Source organism: Manis pentadactyla, chromosome 7 (assembly GCF_030020395.1).
Source record: "Manis pentadactyla isolate mManPen7 chromosome 7, mManPen7.hap1, whole genome shotgun sequence".
Classification (NCBI taxonomy): domain Eukaryota; kingdom Metazoa; phylum Chordata; class Mammalia; order Pholidota; family Manidae; genus Manis; species Manis pentadactyla.
Window position 1 is genome coordinate 79328522 of NC_080025.1, and position 17558 is coordinate 79346079.

Below are 17558 nucleotides of genomic sequence, written 5' to 3' on the forward strand. Positions count from 1 at the left end.
AAATTCTACGGGCTCTTATTCCTTAACCTCCACCACACTATAATCTGAAATCATCAAGGTCTTCACTTATGCAAATTTTAACACTCTTATGTTTTTGTTGCCATACCAAGTAACTAAATTAATGCACTTTAATTTCCAAAAGACTCACTTTTTGAAGCTGCAAATCAATGAAAACAAATTTGCCATTAAAATAAAAAAGGTTCATCAAGCTACATTATTTCAAACACTGAACCATACTCTCTCTCTCGTGGATCGTAAAAATTTCATTAATACAATAAACACAAAAAGGACATTTCTATGATAACTGGAAGTAATCCCTCTTGGAGGCAAAAGGAGAGTTATTGAACAGCCACACTTTATACCTGAACAGCCTCACTGACGCGCTTTTTCTAAAGTGTGCTATATCCTCAAAGAAAGTTGTGGTTTCACTCTAAGGGAAATAATACTCCACCCTGCTGATACGGTTAACAACAGCTTATATGGCCATCGTCTTTTAAGCAGGGAGCAAAAGACAAATTGTTGAATTCGTAAGTTAAATAACATAATGGAGTAAGTGGATGCAGACCTATCTCTACTGCCACATGCTCCAATATCAAGGTTGCCATTTCAAACCCTTTTGATAAGTGCCTTTTTATATTAATCACAGTTAAGGGTCTGAAGAGGAAAGAAGTATTCTGGCTACAATTCAGATTCACTCAAGAAAGTTCTAGGGGGAAAATGGATCCATTAAAATGGAGTAAGTACAGAATAAGTATTTCACACACACAGCCCTGCTCATTAAAATTGAGTTCTTGGGAAACTTTTTGTTATTGTTACTCTGAACGTATAGATATAGTGGTGATAAGTACCTTTCAAAAAATAAGCACACACATAGGCATAGCATACACAGGCAAGCTGAGGTGAATATTATATTGTAGTCATATACTGTGCTGGCATATGGAAAAATTAGGGCTAATTTAAAACTCAGTTCCATGCTTAGACAGGGCTGGGACTACCCTGACAGAAGTCATGTGGCACCCTAGGAACAAACACCGCCTTAGCAGTACCAAAAGACAAAGTTGTGGTTCCTACGAAACCAGTCCCCTTTCCCATTCTGGACCTGCTTTCACATCTGTGAAAGAAAGCCATACACCACACTAGCCATAGTTCAGTTGTACTGTGAACTATATTCCCTCTCAGACTTGGTTTCAAAACACATTCCCAAGCCCCATACTCAAAGATTTTGATTCAGCTGATTTGAGAGGGAGTGAGCGAGTCCACAGTTGTGACGAACACCCCCACGCTATTATAATGAGAACCATGGTCTGCCTTATTGATAAGAATCTTTTCTATTCTAAAATCTGATAATCTATAAATTCTCAAGATTAATACACTACTTAAGTCATCATAGTAAATGTTGGTTAACAACAAAAAAGATGAAGGCTGGCAGATTTTAGCATTCCATATTAATCCTCTATCTTTTGCAATATCTACATCAATAACAAGGGAGGCCAACTGAGATGTTTTCAATCTATCTGCTAGAAAAAGTTATTTTCAATTGGACAGAATGAATCATTAGCAGTCTTTTATAATACCAAAGAAGCATGGTTAAAATGATGTTCGGAGGCATACGGCAGACGGTGGCCACTGACGTATAAGCTTGCTTTAATCTGTTAATTATTGTTAACTTTTCTTGCACTAGAGAAGAATACAACCAAAAATTTCAATTCTTTGAAATTTTTTAAGCAGCACAAAAAATCCTAATTCATTCTCTAAATTCAAGTATAATATCTCAATTGTTTAAGAAACCAATTTCCTAAGCTAGTTGCCTTAGACAGATGTTATAAAAAATAATTTTCTTGCAGAAGTATTAACATACATTTAACCCTACTTAAATGCTTCAAGAGCAGATGCACTACAAATGCACACCCACAGTGATCCTATATTAGTATAAAACTGTTTTATTTCAATTAAAATGTCTAACTATCCACCCCCAACATATACCTAAACTATAATTTTCTCTGAGAACTTCTAATATGTTCTTGATTTTGTTTCCTTTATCAACCTATCAGAGCAAAAACTGCCTTGCAACTGTTGGAAGAAATCAGTCATTAGCAGCAAGATTACAGCAAATTTTCCAATTTAGAAAAACTGTATTTTTATCTCTCTCTCATACTGAAAGAATAATGGTATAATTTTACTATTTTTAAGCGAGCTGTAGAATTTAAAATAGTCAAATCTTTCCAGTGCTCCAAGTTTTAGGATGTACTGTTAGCTCTCTGTTCTCCACGCTGGTTTTCTTATTCACAAGTTCTCATCTCCCTTCATCTCACACACCTGTGCACACACACACACAACGGGGGCAGTAGCCCCCGATTTGGCCTCCCCACACTGACAGTTCCTAAGGAACAGTTAACCTTCAGGGAGTAGTTAACTGAGGAGTGGCTCCACATGGTCACTGTGATTTATTCTCCAACTGACATTCTACCACCTTCTCAACAGGCCTTCCCCAACCCCGTCCCTCTTTTTCAAATGGAGTGAAGTAGCAGAAAGTACAATATTTTAGCCATTTGAGCACAGACGATTCTCAAATTATCCCACCAACTGGAAGCGCTCCCTGATACTACTATCTTTTGAAATTGAAGCCATTATGGTCAATCGTGCAAATCCATATTTAGCTTTTCGTAAATAGAGGAGTTTTGACCCAGTGAACTAGAACAGCTTCTGAACAGTCTCCACGATCTCAGACAAGACACTCAGTACCCAGGCATGCCACAATTCTCATCAATGTTGGGGTTATTTGCTTTCAAAACTTAATCTGTTCTAACTCAATACTCTTATTCCCTATCAGAATGTGTACAAGAAAATATACTTGGATCCCAAAATAATAGAAAGTAAAATCTATTATAAGGCAATAAGTTTCTTTCACCAAAATAACACATTACTTTTGTGAAATGTCAAAGTCAGAATCAGTATTAACAAAGAATTTTCCCCAAGTGATGTTTCCTCCAACTCAACCATTTCTCTACACAGTTATCTTTTATAAATTTCCAATCGTCTTTACAAAGATAATAACCAATGACTTTCTTTCCAGTGAGCTTAAAAAATTATGGTTTAAGCTTTCCTTCTTCTAGTTCAATACTTTCATTCCTCTATCTTTTTATATTTATTATTAAATTTGGGTGCTTACCTTTAAAACTTGCATTTCTATACTTTTCTGCAACCTGAATCAAAATGATGTAAGTGAACTGTTCCCATATAGCTCTGTCCATTTTCCCAGAGCATACCAACTTCATTTTCATCACAGCAGGTATTCCAGACAAAATCTAACTGCAAACCCAGAGAGGGCCCCTCCAAAGTCCAAGATACATGTCAGAGAATTAACTGGAGACAGACATTTGAAATCACCTTATTAGTTGTATGGATTTTGTTGAGGTCTCACACAAGAGAAAGGTCCAGTTGAAGTAAGTCTGACTAAGTTAAATAGATTTTTGTTTTTTCTGTAGGACTTTTCAGAGCCTTAATAAACTAAAAAAATGAAGCTTTATGATTGTCTAATAGGAAATCCTTTTCCATGCAATGCTTAATAACATAAACAGGGAACACCGCTTTATGCAAACTTACAGTATAATTCAACAGTGAAGATCAAAGGAAAATATTAAAGGACAAAAATGAAGGAGGGATGGAGGGGAGGTGGGGAATGAAGAAGGAAGGAAGGGAGGGAGGGGAAAAAAAGAAAAAAGGAAAGAAGAAAGGAAGAGAGGGAGGGAGGGAGGGGCCACTGCAGTTGCCAATAAAAGAACAAGTTTGCACTAGTTTCTCTGGGACTCCATGCCAACTGACAGAGCTGAAGCAGCAAGCCAGCCAAGTCTCCCAGCGTGGCACAGGGCGTAGACTATTTTACAACTGAAGTTTTTAACAGCAATGCTGGAAATGTCTGAAATAACATGTTTGTTCACTCATTCATCTGACCTTCTAGAAAAAGCGGTTCTTATCTTTTGGCAGATCATTGACTTCTTTGATTTACTAAAAGCAAATGCTCATTTAGATAAAATATTACTAACATCCACGGCCATTCACACATTTCAGGACATTTATGAGAACCCCAGAATAAAGAACCCCAGGTCTTTAAAGCTCAATTAAAACCTGCAGACTCCTCCCTTCCCACTCCACACACACAACCATTATCACCACATAGATAATGAAACTGGGTGCTTATGTTCACATACTAAGAATGATAACTTCAAAATTGCATATAAAACATTCCATAAAATTTTGTTCACTGTAATGAAATAGATAAGCAAGGAAGTCAAAAGAAGAGAAAAACATACAATGGCATTAGGCAAGTCAAAATTTTAGATTTCAGCCTATAGAAATGCTGTGGTATAGAACATACTCTGAATTATCAGTGGATGTCATTGTGACTTTATCTAGATAACAGTGACACTCAGGTTCTTCAGTATTATGGAGCAAGGCTATTACTGTCACCTTCTGAAGATACAACTAATAATGAAGTATCAATAAACAGGAATAAAGATGTTAAATTAGTATCCTGCAAAGATCAGTCACTGGAGGATACTGCAAATCCATCAAATTAACAGTTTCATTAAGCACACACACACACACACACACACACACTTTCTCTCTCTCTCTCTCTCTCTCTCTAAATTCTCAACGAAAATGCTTTGCTTTCCCAACATCATCAAATAATAAACTTGAGAAAACACAAGTGTTTGGGAAACTACCATTCATAATGTGTCTGCTCCAATCTGCTCAGAGGTCAGGTAGGTCCTTTCGAACTCTGGTTTTCAGTTCTTTTACTCACAAGGTGGGGGTGACCCTCTGCCTGCTTCACATAGGCCCTGGAAAGCCTCCACAGTGATCACGGGCATGTCTGCTCTGGCTTTGCCCTGCTCCAATTAATGCAACAAAACGCATCTTTTCCAACTGTCATCTGGATCTGGTCTCTGTCCTCTGAAAAACCCTGTGGGACTCCCAATGGCTTCTCCTATCAAATACAGATTTCTGCTCAGAGGCCTGTGGTGAGCGCTCCATCACACAGCACTCACTCCCCTGGCCCAGTGTCTCTACACTGTATATTTCAATCAAGGGCCTGCTCGACGATCCTCAGCCTGTGCAAAGACCACCCCATCCCCACCACTCTGTTACTCCTCCCCTCCACTCAGACTCCTGCTCAGGTCAAAAGATGAAGCTTCCTGGGAAGAGCCCACATCAAGCGCATGTAAGCACATTACCTGGACATCTGCGTACCCAAGGCAACCTTCTACTTATACTAAGAACTCTACTAACCCAGGTACATTCTTCCCTATAATTACTCTCCACTACAGTTATTCAACAACATCTTAACTAATGCTTACTGTTCCTTTACTTCTTCGTGATAAAATTACTAAATCCCCCTAAAGTCTGAGACAGACTGAAACCATTATGGATTCATTGGCGTCTGTCTAGATTATGAAGGGAGGGCGCACCTCACAGAGCATAATCACCACCAGAGGGAGGCAGTGTGGCCTCGTGAATAACACCTAGCTGTGGGGCGGACTTCCCCGGATCTGCCCCAGGCAACTCTGTGACTGTGGACAAGTTAGTGACCTCCCCAAGGCCATTTCCTCATCAGAAAAATGAGAATTATAATAGGATAGACCTCCTAGGTTGGGAGGACTAAGTAATAAATTACATATAAAGAGCTGGGCCCAGGGAGCATATGTAGTAAATGATCAATAAATTTAAAGATAAAATGGTTACTTTCCTTTTTTACAAGAGATTACGTAAAATCACATCTTCGGGGCAGCAAAAGTTTAGTAGCTACTACTGGGTCCTTCTTCCTTCCCTTTGACCTCCTTATACCCACAGCCAATCAGGAGCCAAGTCATCTCTGATTCACTCTTGGGAATGGTATAGGTGGGGGCCTCCAATACCCCTGCCTAGACAGCTGCAGACAACCCTCTAGGTCTGCCCAGAGAGCCTCCATCTGTCCTACCCACCTAGCCTGCTGTACAGATAGTCTATCCTGATGTCATTATAAATTTTTGTTTACTGTCTCTTTTTCTAAAACATAAGCTCCCTGAAGACGTGGATTTTTCGGTCTTGTCACTGCTTTATCTGCAGTCTTAGAACAGAGTAAGCATTCAAGAAATATCCCTTTCTTTCTTTATTCTTTTATCTCACCCAGTTAAACAGCTTCAAACACTGTCTATTTGCCAATAACTACCAAATTTCTATCTCCCAATTTCTCCTCACTTGGATCTCCAATAGGCATCAAACTAACACATTCAAAAGTAAGCTCCTTCTTCCTTCTGAAGCCTGTGCCCTGTCCATCTCAGTTGATAACTCCACTTTTCAGTTGATTTGGCCAAACACTTTTGGAGTCATTCTTGCCTCCTTTCTCTTTCAGCACAGCCCACATCTGCACATTAGAGGACCCTGTTGATTCTCTCTTCAAAATACTTCTAACCTCCCTCAGGTCCAAGCCACCATAACCCCTCACCTGGATTACTGCCATAGCCGCTTCACTGTTCTCCTACTCCCACCCTTCTATGGACTGTCCTCAAAACAGCAGAAAAAATGTGCTGCCCCTGATCTAGCATAAAAAGTAATGCCTTAAGAAAAGCACACTGATACTCAAAAAAATGTAAGTTTTAAAGAGAAATGTAATATAAGTTTATAAACATCTTCTCACACAATAGGATAGATTTATTAATTAATATGTTACTTTATTCATTATTTTTTTCCTTTGAGTAAATGACTAGACAATCAACAAATGTCATTTCCCCTTCCCTCTTCCTACCATTTGCCTTCCTCCAGAATTGACTCTTTGCCCATTCCTCTCTCTGTTAACCAAAATTTGACATTATTAGTGATGTTCCAAGTCACAGAATTCTGATGTTTCTTTCCCTTTATTATTTTCTATATTTATTATATTCTCTATGTATTCTATTCTATATAAGTCTATTAGAATGCTCATGAATTTAAAAAATTATGCTTACTCTTTAGCTTAGAATGCAAGATTTCAGCTCATGCTTCAGCTACCTTTCTTCTGAGAGGGTTAGTACTGATTCCTATTGGCGACAGACCTATCTACAAAATGGAAGAACTAACTAGCATCTTAGATGACAAATCAGATCGATATGCACCTTTTCTCTTTCAAACTAATGTAAATTTTCCAAATAGAGGTGGTACAGGCAGACCAATACTGGTTACTAAATAAACTTAAACTTTTTTAAAAAACCATAAAGGAGTCAGAAGTTTATACACATATAGATGTACATAAAGATACTACAAATATTCAGTGCAACAGCATTCAAGAATCACAGTAGGATTTTCGTGAAAATTAACAACTTTTTCTAAGACTGTTTTGATAATGCAAAGGGCCAAAATAGCCACAAAAGTATTAAAGGAATAAAGTTGGAGGACTTACAGATATAAGGATTTGTTATGAAGCTGTAGTAATTATGACAGTACAGGTTGGTACAGAAGAGACAATCATGAAAGGATAAGGAGTTCAGAAACATGTGATTTTGGACAGCAGTGTCGAATATGGCACTGCTCACCTTACAGTAAGTGGTGCTGGGTGAACTAGTCCAGGGAGGCCTGGGGAGGAATTCTGACTCCCCCATTATGTGCAAAAACAATCAAATAAGAAAAAAAAATACATTCAAGAAAGACTAAAACCTAAATGTGAGAAAACAACAAAACGTCTAGAAGATAACATAGGAGAATGTCCTTCATGACCTTGTGATAAGCAAAGATATTTTAAACAGGACACAAAAAAGCCATAAAAGAAGATGCTGATAATTTGTATTACATTAAAATTAAAAACTTATGTCCCTTAGGTCACCATTAAGCGAACGTGTTAAGTCACAGAGTAAAGATATCTATGAGATGCATAACCCACAAAGTCCATGTATGTAGAAAGTAAGCATAGCACTAAAGAGGATGCTCAAATAGCTGATAAGTACTTTTCAAAAGTTACACAACCCATTAGAAATCAGGGAAATGCAAAATTCAATTCACATGGTGAGACACCACTCAAATAAAAGTGATTGATAATACCAAGTGTCAGCAAAGATGTGGAATAACTGAAACTCTCACACACAGATCGTGTGAATGTAAACTGGTACAACTACACTGGAAAACTGGCAGTATCTACTGAAGCTAAACATATATACACACTATGACCTAGCAATCTACTCCCAGAAATGCCTACATACATACACACACCCAAAAATATATAAAAGAACATTTAAAGCGAGGGTGGAGCCAAGATGGCGGCATAAGTAGAGCAGCGGAAATCTCCTCCCAAAACCACATATACTTATGAAAATATAACAAAGACAACTCTTCCTAGAATAGAGACCAGAGGACACAGGACAACATCCAGACCACATCCACACCTGCGAGAACCCCAGACCACATCCACACCTGCGAGAACCCAGCGCATCGCAAAAGGGGTAAGATACAAGCCCCGGCCCGGCGGGACCCGAGCGCCCCTCCCCCCAGCTCCCGACGGGAGGAGAGGAGTCGGAGGCAGGAGGGAGAGGGAGCCCAGGTCTGCTGAACACCCAGCCCTGCAATCGGACCAGAGCGCAGACACACAGTGCATGCGTGGGTTCCTGGATACTAGGGCAACACGCCAGCAAGACCTGTGAGCGGGTCCCTGAGGCCGGAGCCTGGGGACAAAGAAAAGCGAGCGGCTTTTTTTTTTTTTGCGAGTGCTTCTTGAACGTCTTAAAGGGACAGGGACCCCAAAACTGGACGGAAACGTCCCGGGACACTTAGTACAGCAGCAGGGAATCTGGGGATCTCTGGGCACTCAAACCCCCTGGGCAGCAGGGAGCACGGAGGCCCCTCACGGAGATAAATAGCCTCCCTGCCGCTCCCCCTCCAACCCGGCTCCACCATTTCGGAGCAGAAGCCCAAGCCAGGCCACGCCCACAGCAACAGTGGAGATAAGCTCCATAGCAGTTGGGCAGGAATCAGAAACCCTGTCTGCGCGCAGCTGCCCAGCACAAGCCACTAGGGGTCACTGTTCTCCCAGGAGAGGAAGGCCACAAACCAACATGAAGGGAAGTTCTTCCAGCCGTCACTCGTGCCAGCTCTGCAAACCCTCTCTATCACCATGAAAAGGCAAAACTACAGGCAGACAAGGATCACAGAGACAACAACAGAGAAGGAGACAGACCTAACCAGTCTTCCTGAAAAAGAATTCAAAATAAAAATCATAAACATGCTGACAGAGATGCAGAGAAATATACAAGAGCTAAGGGATGAAGTCCGGAGGGAGATTACAGACGCCCAGAAAGAGATTACAGATATGAAACAAAATCTGGAAGGATTTATGAGCAGAATGGACAAGATGCAAGAGACCATTGATGGAATAGAAACCAGAAACAGGAACGCATAGAAACTGACATAGAGAGAGATAAAAGGATCTCCAGGAAGGAAACAATATTAAGAGAACTGTGTGACCAATCCAAAAGGAACAATATCCATATTATAGGGGTACCAGAAGAAGAAGACAGAGAAAAAGGGATAGAAAGTGTCGTTGAAGAAATTGCTGAAAACTTCCCCAAACTGGGGGAGGAAATAATCGAACAGACCATGGAAACACACGGAACTCCCAACAGAAAGGACCCAAGGAGGACAACACCAAGACATATAATAATTAAAATGGCAAAGATCAAGGACAAGGAAAGAGTTTTAAAGGCAGCCAGAGAGAAAAAGGTCACCTATAAAGGAAAACCCATCAGGCTATCATCAGACTTCTCGACAGAAACCTTACAGACCAGAAGAGAAAGGCATGATATATTTAATCCAATGAAACAGAAGGGCCTTGAACCAAGGATACTGTATCCAGCTTCGGAGGGATGAAACAATTCCCAGACAAGCAAAAGCTGAGGGAATTTGCCTCCCACAAATCACCTCTACAGGGTATTTTAGAGAGAATGTTCTAGACGGGAGCACTCCTAAAACTAAACAGATGCCGCCAGAGAAAATAAAATCACAGCAAAATCACAGCAAACAAAGCAGACCAACCAAATACTAACTAAAGGCAAAAAAAAAAAATCAACTACCAACTAAAAGCAGTAAAAGGAAACAGGAAAGAACACAGAATAAAACAACCAACATATAAAGAATGGAGGAGGAGGAATAAGAAGGGAGAGAAGAAATGAATCTCCACACAGTGTATATAACAGCTCAATAAGTGAGCTAAGTTAGGCAGTAAGATACTAAAGAGGCTAACCTTGAACCTTTGGTAACCACGAATTTAAAGCCTGCAATGGCAATAAGTACATATCTTTCAATAGTCACCCTAAATGTAAATGGACTGAATGCACCAATCAAAAGACACAGAGTAATAGAATGGATAAAAAAGCAAGACCCATCTATATGCTGCTTACAAGAAACTCACCTCAAACCCAAAGACATGCACAGACTAAAAGTCAAGGGATGGAAAAACATATTTCAGGCAAACAACAGCGAGAAGAAAGCAGGGGTTGCAGTACTAATATCAGACCAAATAGACTTCAAAACAAAGAAAGTAACAAGAGATAAAGAAGGACATTACATAATGATAAAGGGCTCAGTCCAACAAGAGGATTTAACCATTCTAAATATATATGCACCCAACACAGGAGCACCAGGATATGTGAAACAAATACTAACAGAACTAAGGGGGAAATAAACTGCAATGCATTCATTTTAGGAGACTTCAACATGCCACTCACCCCAAAGGATAGATCCACCGGGCAGAAAATAAGTAAGGACACGGAGGCACTGAACAACACAGTAGAAGAGATGGACCTAATAGACATCTATAGAACTCTACATCCAAAAGCAACAGGATATACATTCTTCTCAAGTGCACATGGAACATTCTCCAGAATAGACCACATACTAGCTCACAAAAAAAGCCTCAGTAAATTCCAAAATATTGAAATTCTACCAACCAACTTTTCAGAACACAAAGGTATAAAACTAGAAATAAATTCTACAAAGAAAACAAAAAGGCTCACAAACACATGGAGTATTAAAAACATGCTCCGAAATAATCAATGGATCAACGAACAAATTAAAATAGAGATCAACAAATATATAAAACAAATGACAACAACAACACAAAGCCCCAACTTCTGTGGGATGCAGCGAAAGCAGTCTTAAGAGGAAAGTATATAGTGATCCAGGCACACTTGAAGAAGGAAGAACAATCCCAAATGAATAGTCTAATATCACAATTATCGAAACTGGAAAAAGAAGAACAAATGAGGCCTAAAGTCAGCAGAAGGAGGGACATAATAAAGATCAGAAAAGAAATAAATAAAATTGAGAAGAATAAAACAATAGCAAAAATCAATGAAACCAAGAGCTGGTTCTTTGAGAAAATAAACAAAATAGATAAGCCTCTAGCCAAACTTATTAAGAGAAAAAGAGAATCAACACAAATCAACAGACTCAGAAATGAGAATGCAAAAATCACGACAGACTCCACAGAAATACAAAGAATTATTAAAGACTACTATGAAAACCTATATGCCAACAAGCTGGAAAACCTAGAAGAAATGGACAACTTCTTAGAAAAATACAACCTTCCAAGACTGACCAAGGAAGAAACACAAAAGTTAAACAAACCAATGACGAGCAAAGAAATTGAAACGGTAATCAAAAAACTACCCAAGAACAAAACCCCAGGGACGGACGGATTTACCTCAGAATTTGATCAGACACACAGAGAAGACATAATACCCATTCTCCTTACAGTTTTCCAAAAAATAGAAGAGTGGGAAATACTCCCAAACTCATTCTATGAAGCCAACATCACCCTAATACCAAAACCAGGCAAAGACCCCACCAAAAAAGAAAATTACAGACCAATATCCCTGATGAATGCAGATGCAAAAATACTCAATAAAATATTAGCAAACCAAATTCAACAGTATATCAAAAGGATCATGCACCATGACCAAATGGGATTCATCCCAGGGATGCAAGGATGGTACAACATTTGAAAATCCATGAACATCATCCACCACATCAACAAAAAGAAAGACAACAACCACATGATCATCTCCATAGATGCTGAAAAAGCATTTGACAAAATTCAACATCCATTCATGATAAAAACTCTCAGCAAAATGGGTATAGAGGGCAAGTACCTCAACATAATAAAGGCCATAAATGATAAACCCACAGCCAACATTATACTGAACAGCGAGAAGCTGAAAGCTTTTCCTCTGAGATCAGGAACTAGACAGGGATGCTTACTCTCCCCACTGTTATTTAACATAGTACTGGAGGTCCTAGCCATGGCAATCAGACAAAATAAAGAAATACAAGGAATCCAGATTTGTCAAGAAGAAGTTAAATTGTCACTATTTGCAGATGACATGATATTGTACATAAAAAACCCTAAAGACTCCACTCCAAAACTACTAGAACTGATATCGGAATACAGCAAAGTTGCAGGATACAAAATTAACACACAGAAATCTGTGCCTTTCCTATACACTAACAATGAACCAATAGAAAGAGAAATCAGGAAAACAACTCCATTCACAATTGCATCAAAAAGAATAAAATACCTAGGAATAAACCTAACCAAAGAAGTGAAAGACCTATACCCTGAAAACTACAAGTCACTCTTAAGAGAAATTAAAGGGGACAATAACAAATGGAAACTCATCCCATGCTCGTGGCTAGGAAGAATTAATATCGTCAAAATGGCCATCCTGCCCAAAGCAATATACAGATTTGATGCAATCCCTATCAAATTACCAGCAACATTCTTCAACGAACTGGAACAAATAGTTCAAAAATTCATATGGAACACCAAAGACCCCGAATAGCCAAAGTAATCCTGAGAAAGAAGAAAAAAGTAGGGGGGATCTCACTCCCCAACTTCAAGCTCTACTACAAAGCCACAGTAATCAAGACAATTTGTTACTGGCACAAGAACAGAGCCACAGACCAGTGGAACAGATTAGAGAATCCAGACATTAACCCAGACATATATGGTCAATTAATATTTGATAAAGGAGCCATGGACATACAATGGAGAAATGACAGTCTCTTCAACAGATGGTGCTGGCAAAACTGGACAGCTACATGTAGGAGAATGAAACTGGACCATTGTCTAACCCCATACACAAAAGTAAATTCAAAATGGATCAAAGACCTGAATGTAAGCCATGAAACCATAAAACTCTTAGAAAAAAACATAGGCAAAAACCTCTTAGACATAAACATGAGTGACCTCTTCTTGAACGTATCTCCCCGGGCAAGGAAAACAACAGCAAAAATGAACAAGTGGGACTATATTAAGCTGAAAAGCTTCTGTACAGCAAAAGACACCATCAATAGAACAAAAAGGTACCCTACAGTATTGGAGAATATATTTGTAAATGACAGATCCGATAAAGGTTTGACGTCTAAAATATATAAAGAGTTCACCCACCTCAACAAACAAAAAACAAATAATCCAATTAAAAAATGGACAAAGGAACTAAACAGACAGTTCTCCAAAAAAGAAATACAGATGGCCAACAGACATAAAAAGATGCTCCACATTGCTATTTATCAGAGAAATGCAAATTAAAACCACAATGAGGTATCACCTCACACCAGTAAGGATGGCTACTATCCAAAAGACAAACAACAACAAATGTTGGCGAGGTTGTGGAGAAAGGGGAACCCTCCTACACTGCTGGTGGGAATGTAAATTATTAGTTCAACCATTGTGGAAAGCAGTATGGAGGTCCCTCAAAATGCTCAAAATAGACTTACCATTTGACCCAGGAATTCCCCTCCTAGGAATTTACCCTAAGAATGCAGCACTCAAGTTTGAAAAAGACAGATGCACCCCTATGTTTATCGCAGCACTATTTACAATAGCCAAGAATTGGAAGCAACCTAAGTGTCCATCAGTAGATGAATGGATAAAGAAGATGTGGTATATATACATAATGGAATATTATTCAGCCATAAGAAGAAAACAAATCCTACCATTTGCAACAACATGGATGGAGCTAGAGGGTATTATCCTCAGTGAAATAAGCCAAGTGGAGAAAGAGAAATACCAAATGATTTCACTCATCTGTGGAGTATAAGAACAAAGGAAAAACTGAAGGAACAAAACAGCAGCAGAATCACAGAACCTAAGAATGGACTAACAGGTACCGAAGCGAAAGGGACTGGGGAGGATGGGTGGGTAGGGAGGGAGGGATAAAGGTGGGGGGGAGAAGAAAGGGGGTAGTATGATTAGCATGCATAATGGGGGGGTGGGAGAAAGGGAGGGCTGTACAACACAGAGAAGACAAGTAGTGATTATACAACATTTTGCTATGCTGATGGACACTGACTGTAAGGGGGTTTGTCAGGGGGACCTGGTATACAGGAGAGCCTAGTAAACATAATGTTCTTCATGTAATTATAGATTAATGATAAAAAAAAAAAAAGAAATAAAAGGGGGATTATGCCCTGATAGGATAAAACTAACTGCAAAACACCGATTAATGCATGCTTTAAATATCCTTAATTTTGATCATTTAAAGGGTGTCAGATGATCAGCTATGGAAGTACATTTTTCTGATAATATTCCTTTCTCAAAAAAGAAAAAGAAAAAAAACAGTTCCTGTCTGGTGATCTCCAATAAGTTCTTCACAATGATATAAAGGGCATATCAAATTGTGGGCAAAGGGTTTGTTTGTGTTTATACAGAGGATCAAAGCCTAATTTGGCTACCCAGAAAACGAATTAAGATACAATATGAAGAAGAACTTCCAACATCAACATTATCTGGAAGAGTCATTCCAGAAGATGATCATCAAAAAACTTCAACAAAGATACTGGTGCTGTTGCAGTTGTAGCTGCAGTCATCCCACCGGTTCCTGGACTTGCCATTGGAATGAAGAAGGAGATATCTAAGCTGGCCTGTGCATACAGTCAAACAACAAATTTGACTGGATCTATACTGTCGGAACTCAACCAAGAATTAGGAGAAGTGCAAGTTGCAGCACTCCAAAATCTTGCGACTATAGACTATCTACTGTTAAAAGAACATATGGGATGTGAACAGTTCCCAGGAATGTGTTGTTTTAATTTGTCTGATTTTTCTCAAAATATTCAAATTCAGTTAGACAATATCCATCATATCATAGATAATTTTTCTCAAATGCCTAGGGTGCCTAACTGGTTTTCTTGTTTTCACTGGATATGGCTGGTAATTGTAGGTCTGCTTTGGTTATGTAGCTGTATTCCTATTATGTTAATGTGTGTACGCAATTTAATTAGTAATTTAAAACCTATACACGCTTATGTTACACTACAAGAAGATATGTCAAAGAAATAATCAATCTTCCCATGTTTTCTTCTGTCTGCTACTTCTATAGCTTTTCTTCTTCCTTCATAATTACAACCCCTAAGTAGAATTCGTGCCTCATATCGAAATTACCGAGTATCATAATTCTTCCAAGTGGTAAAGATACCTCAAGACAAATGCTGGGCATAGAAGTCACAGGGCATAAATCTGCAAAGAAGTAAAAAGCTAACCTTTTCAAAAAATATGGCTTCTCTCTCACTTACCAACTTTACATTTCCCTGTATGGCCCTGGAAGATGACTGGTTAGCCAGAGACGGGTAAGATTCCTCAAGGGAGGAACAAACTAAGACAGGCACAGTCGCAGGGGAGCCATCAGGTGAGAAATTGGAGATCAACAGAGGTGAGGCTTAGAACCTCACCCCCCCTGTTTTGAGAGAAATCTTCTGCATCCGTGGATGCTTTGTTGCCCTTGTCTAGCTTGGATTAATACTTAGTCTATAGGCACACACCTGATCATCTACATTTGCCCTCTTACAGCACTAAACTATGTTTTCTACCTTTATCTTGCATCTACCTACCACTTCAGCATTTTATTAAAAATAATAATAATAACAATAATAATAATAGGGGAGAAATGTGGGATTCACATATAAATCAAGTATAAAAATCAAACGAATAATCATATCTGACTTGATTGTTTATAGTTCATGATGCGTGATCAAAACCGAAAGTTTCTGTGATGACTGCCCTTGTACTGTTCACCATGTAAGAACTTGTTCACCATGTAAAAACTTGTTCATTATGCTTCAGAAGATTGGAGACTGTTGAGAATTAGGCTTGGGGTTGATTAATGATTGTGCATAGAGTCCCCTATACAGAATTTTATTGTTGTTAACAACCATTAATCAATAAATATGAGAGATGCCCTCTCAAAAAAAAAAAAAAAAAAGAACATTTAAAGCTCATTAAATGCAACAGCGAAAACTGAAAATGCACAACTGTCTATCAACAGAATGAGTGTATAAGTTAGGATAAAGTCATATGATGGAATACCATGTAGCACAGAAAAAGAACAGGAAAAATACACACAACAAAAACATGGATCAATCTCACATATAAAATTTGAGCAAAAGTAGTCAGAATGAAGGAGTGAATCCTAACCATCCCATTTTTTTTTTTTACTAATTTAAAAACAAGCAAACCAACTCATGGTGACAGATATCCAGCATCACCACTGGGCCTTGGGGACAGTAACGGGGCAGAGGACTGTGGAGTGCTGGTGCCATTTTCTTTCTGATCTGGATGCCATAAAACAAACATATGCTGCACATAACTTCATCAAGTTGTACACTTATAATTAGTGTATTCCTCGGTGTGTATGCTATATCTGACAATGAATCCTTTAAAAAGTTAAAAATAGAAGTCATATAAAATAGGCTAAAAATGCAAATGAAAACATCGAGAACAAAATTATTTTTTTCCACACACAATCACAAATTGTTAACTACAATTTTCTATTTATACTGATATCCTGTTATATACCTGTTGATAATCTTATACTGCACTTATAAATATCAGTTATCAAAATAAGAAAAACATGGTAAGAACAAGAATACTGGAGCTATGTTTTCCCTCAAAGGAAATAGCAGAACATAATGAACTAGATATCAAAGGAACAAAATTGGCCTAATCAAGATCTTTTCATTGTAGTGAACACAGGGAATGATCTAGACATGAAAATATGGTAAACATAAACAAGGCCTCAGAGAAAACAGGGCAAGGTTTCACGGAAATGTAACACTTGATTATCTGCCCCTTGCTCCATCTGATTTTTGTTTAGTGTGTATCAGAATCAGCATTAGTGGGCGCATGAACACTGCCAGCTTATTGACAAACACTGGTCCTTAGTGAGCTTAGTCACAGAAGCCCTGCTTCAAGCAAGCTCTTATGTGGAAACCCAGTATGTGAACAGAAGAGGCTAACTTCTCTACTCTGGATGGAATGCAAGGCCGGGAGACACGGAGATCTGGGATACTCACCCGCCTTCCCTGCCGCCCATGGGGAAGCCCCCAATGAACCCTGTATAGTGCACACACAGGACTCAGCCCAAGACCACACCTGGCTGAGCCAATCTGGGAAGTGAAAACAGGGCCCTTACTCTCTCACCTCTCCTGGCTTACCCCTCCCAAAAATGTCCACTCAGATAAACAACATTCTGCAATACCAAAGGGCCATTCCTGGGTGAAGG

At 38.9% G+C, this 17558-nt stretch overlaps 1 protein-coding gene across 6 annotated transcripts in view; it reads right to left on the reverse strand.

Moving 5' to 3' along the window:
- The window catches only part of SLC25A13 (solute carrier family 25 member 13), a 187147-nt gene that overhangs the window by 92448 nt on the left and 77141 nt on the right, over positions 1-17558 (reverse strand). The window lies entirely within an intron of this gene.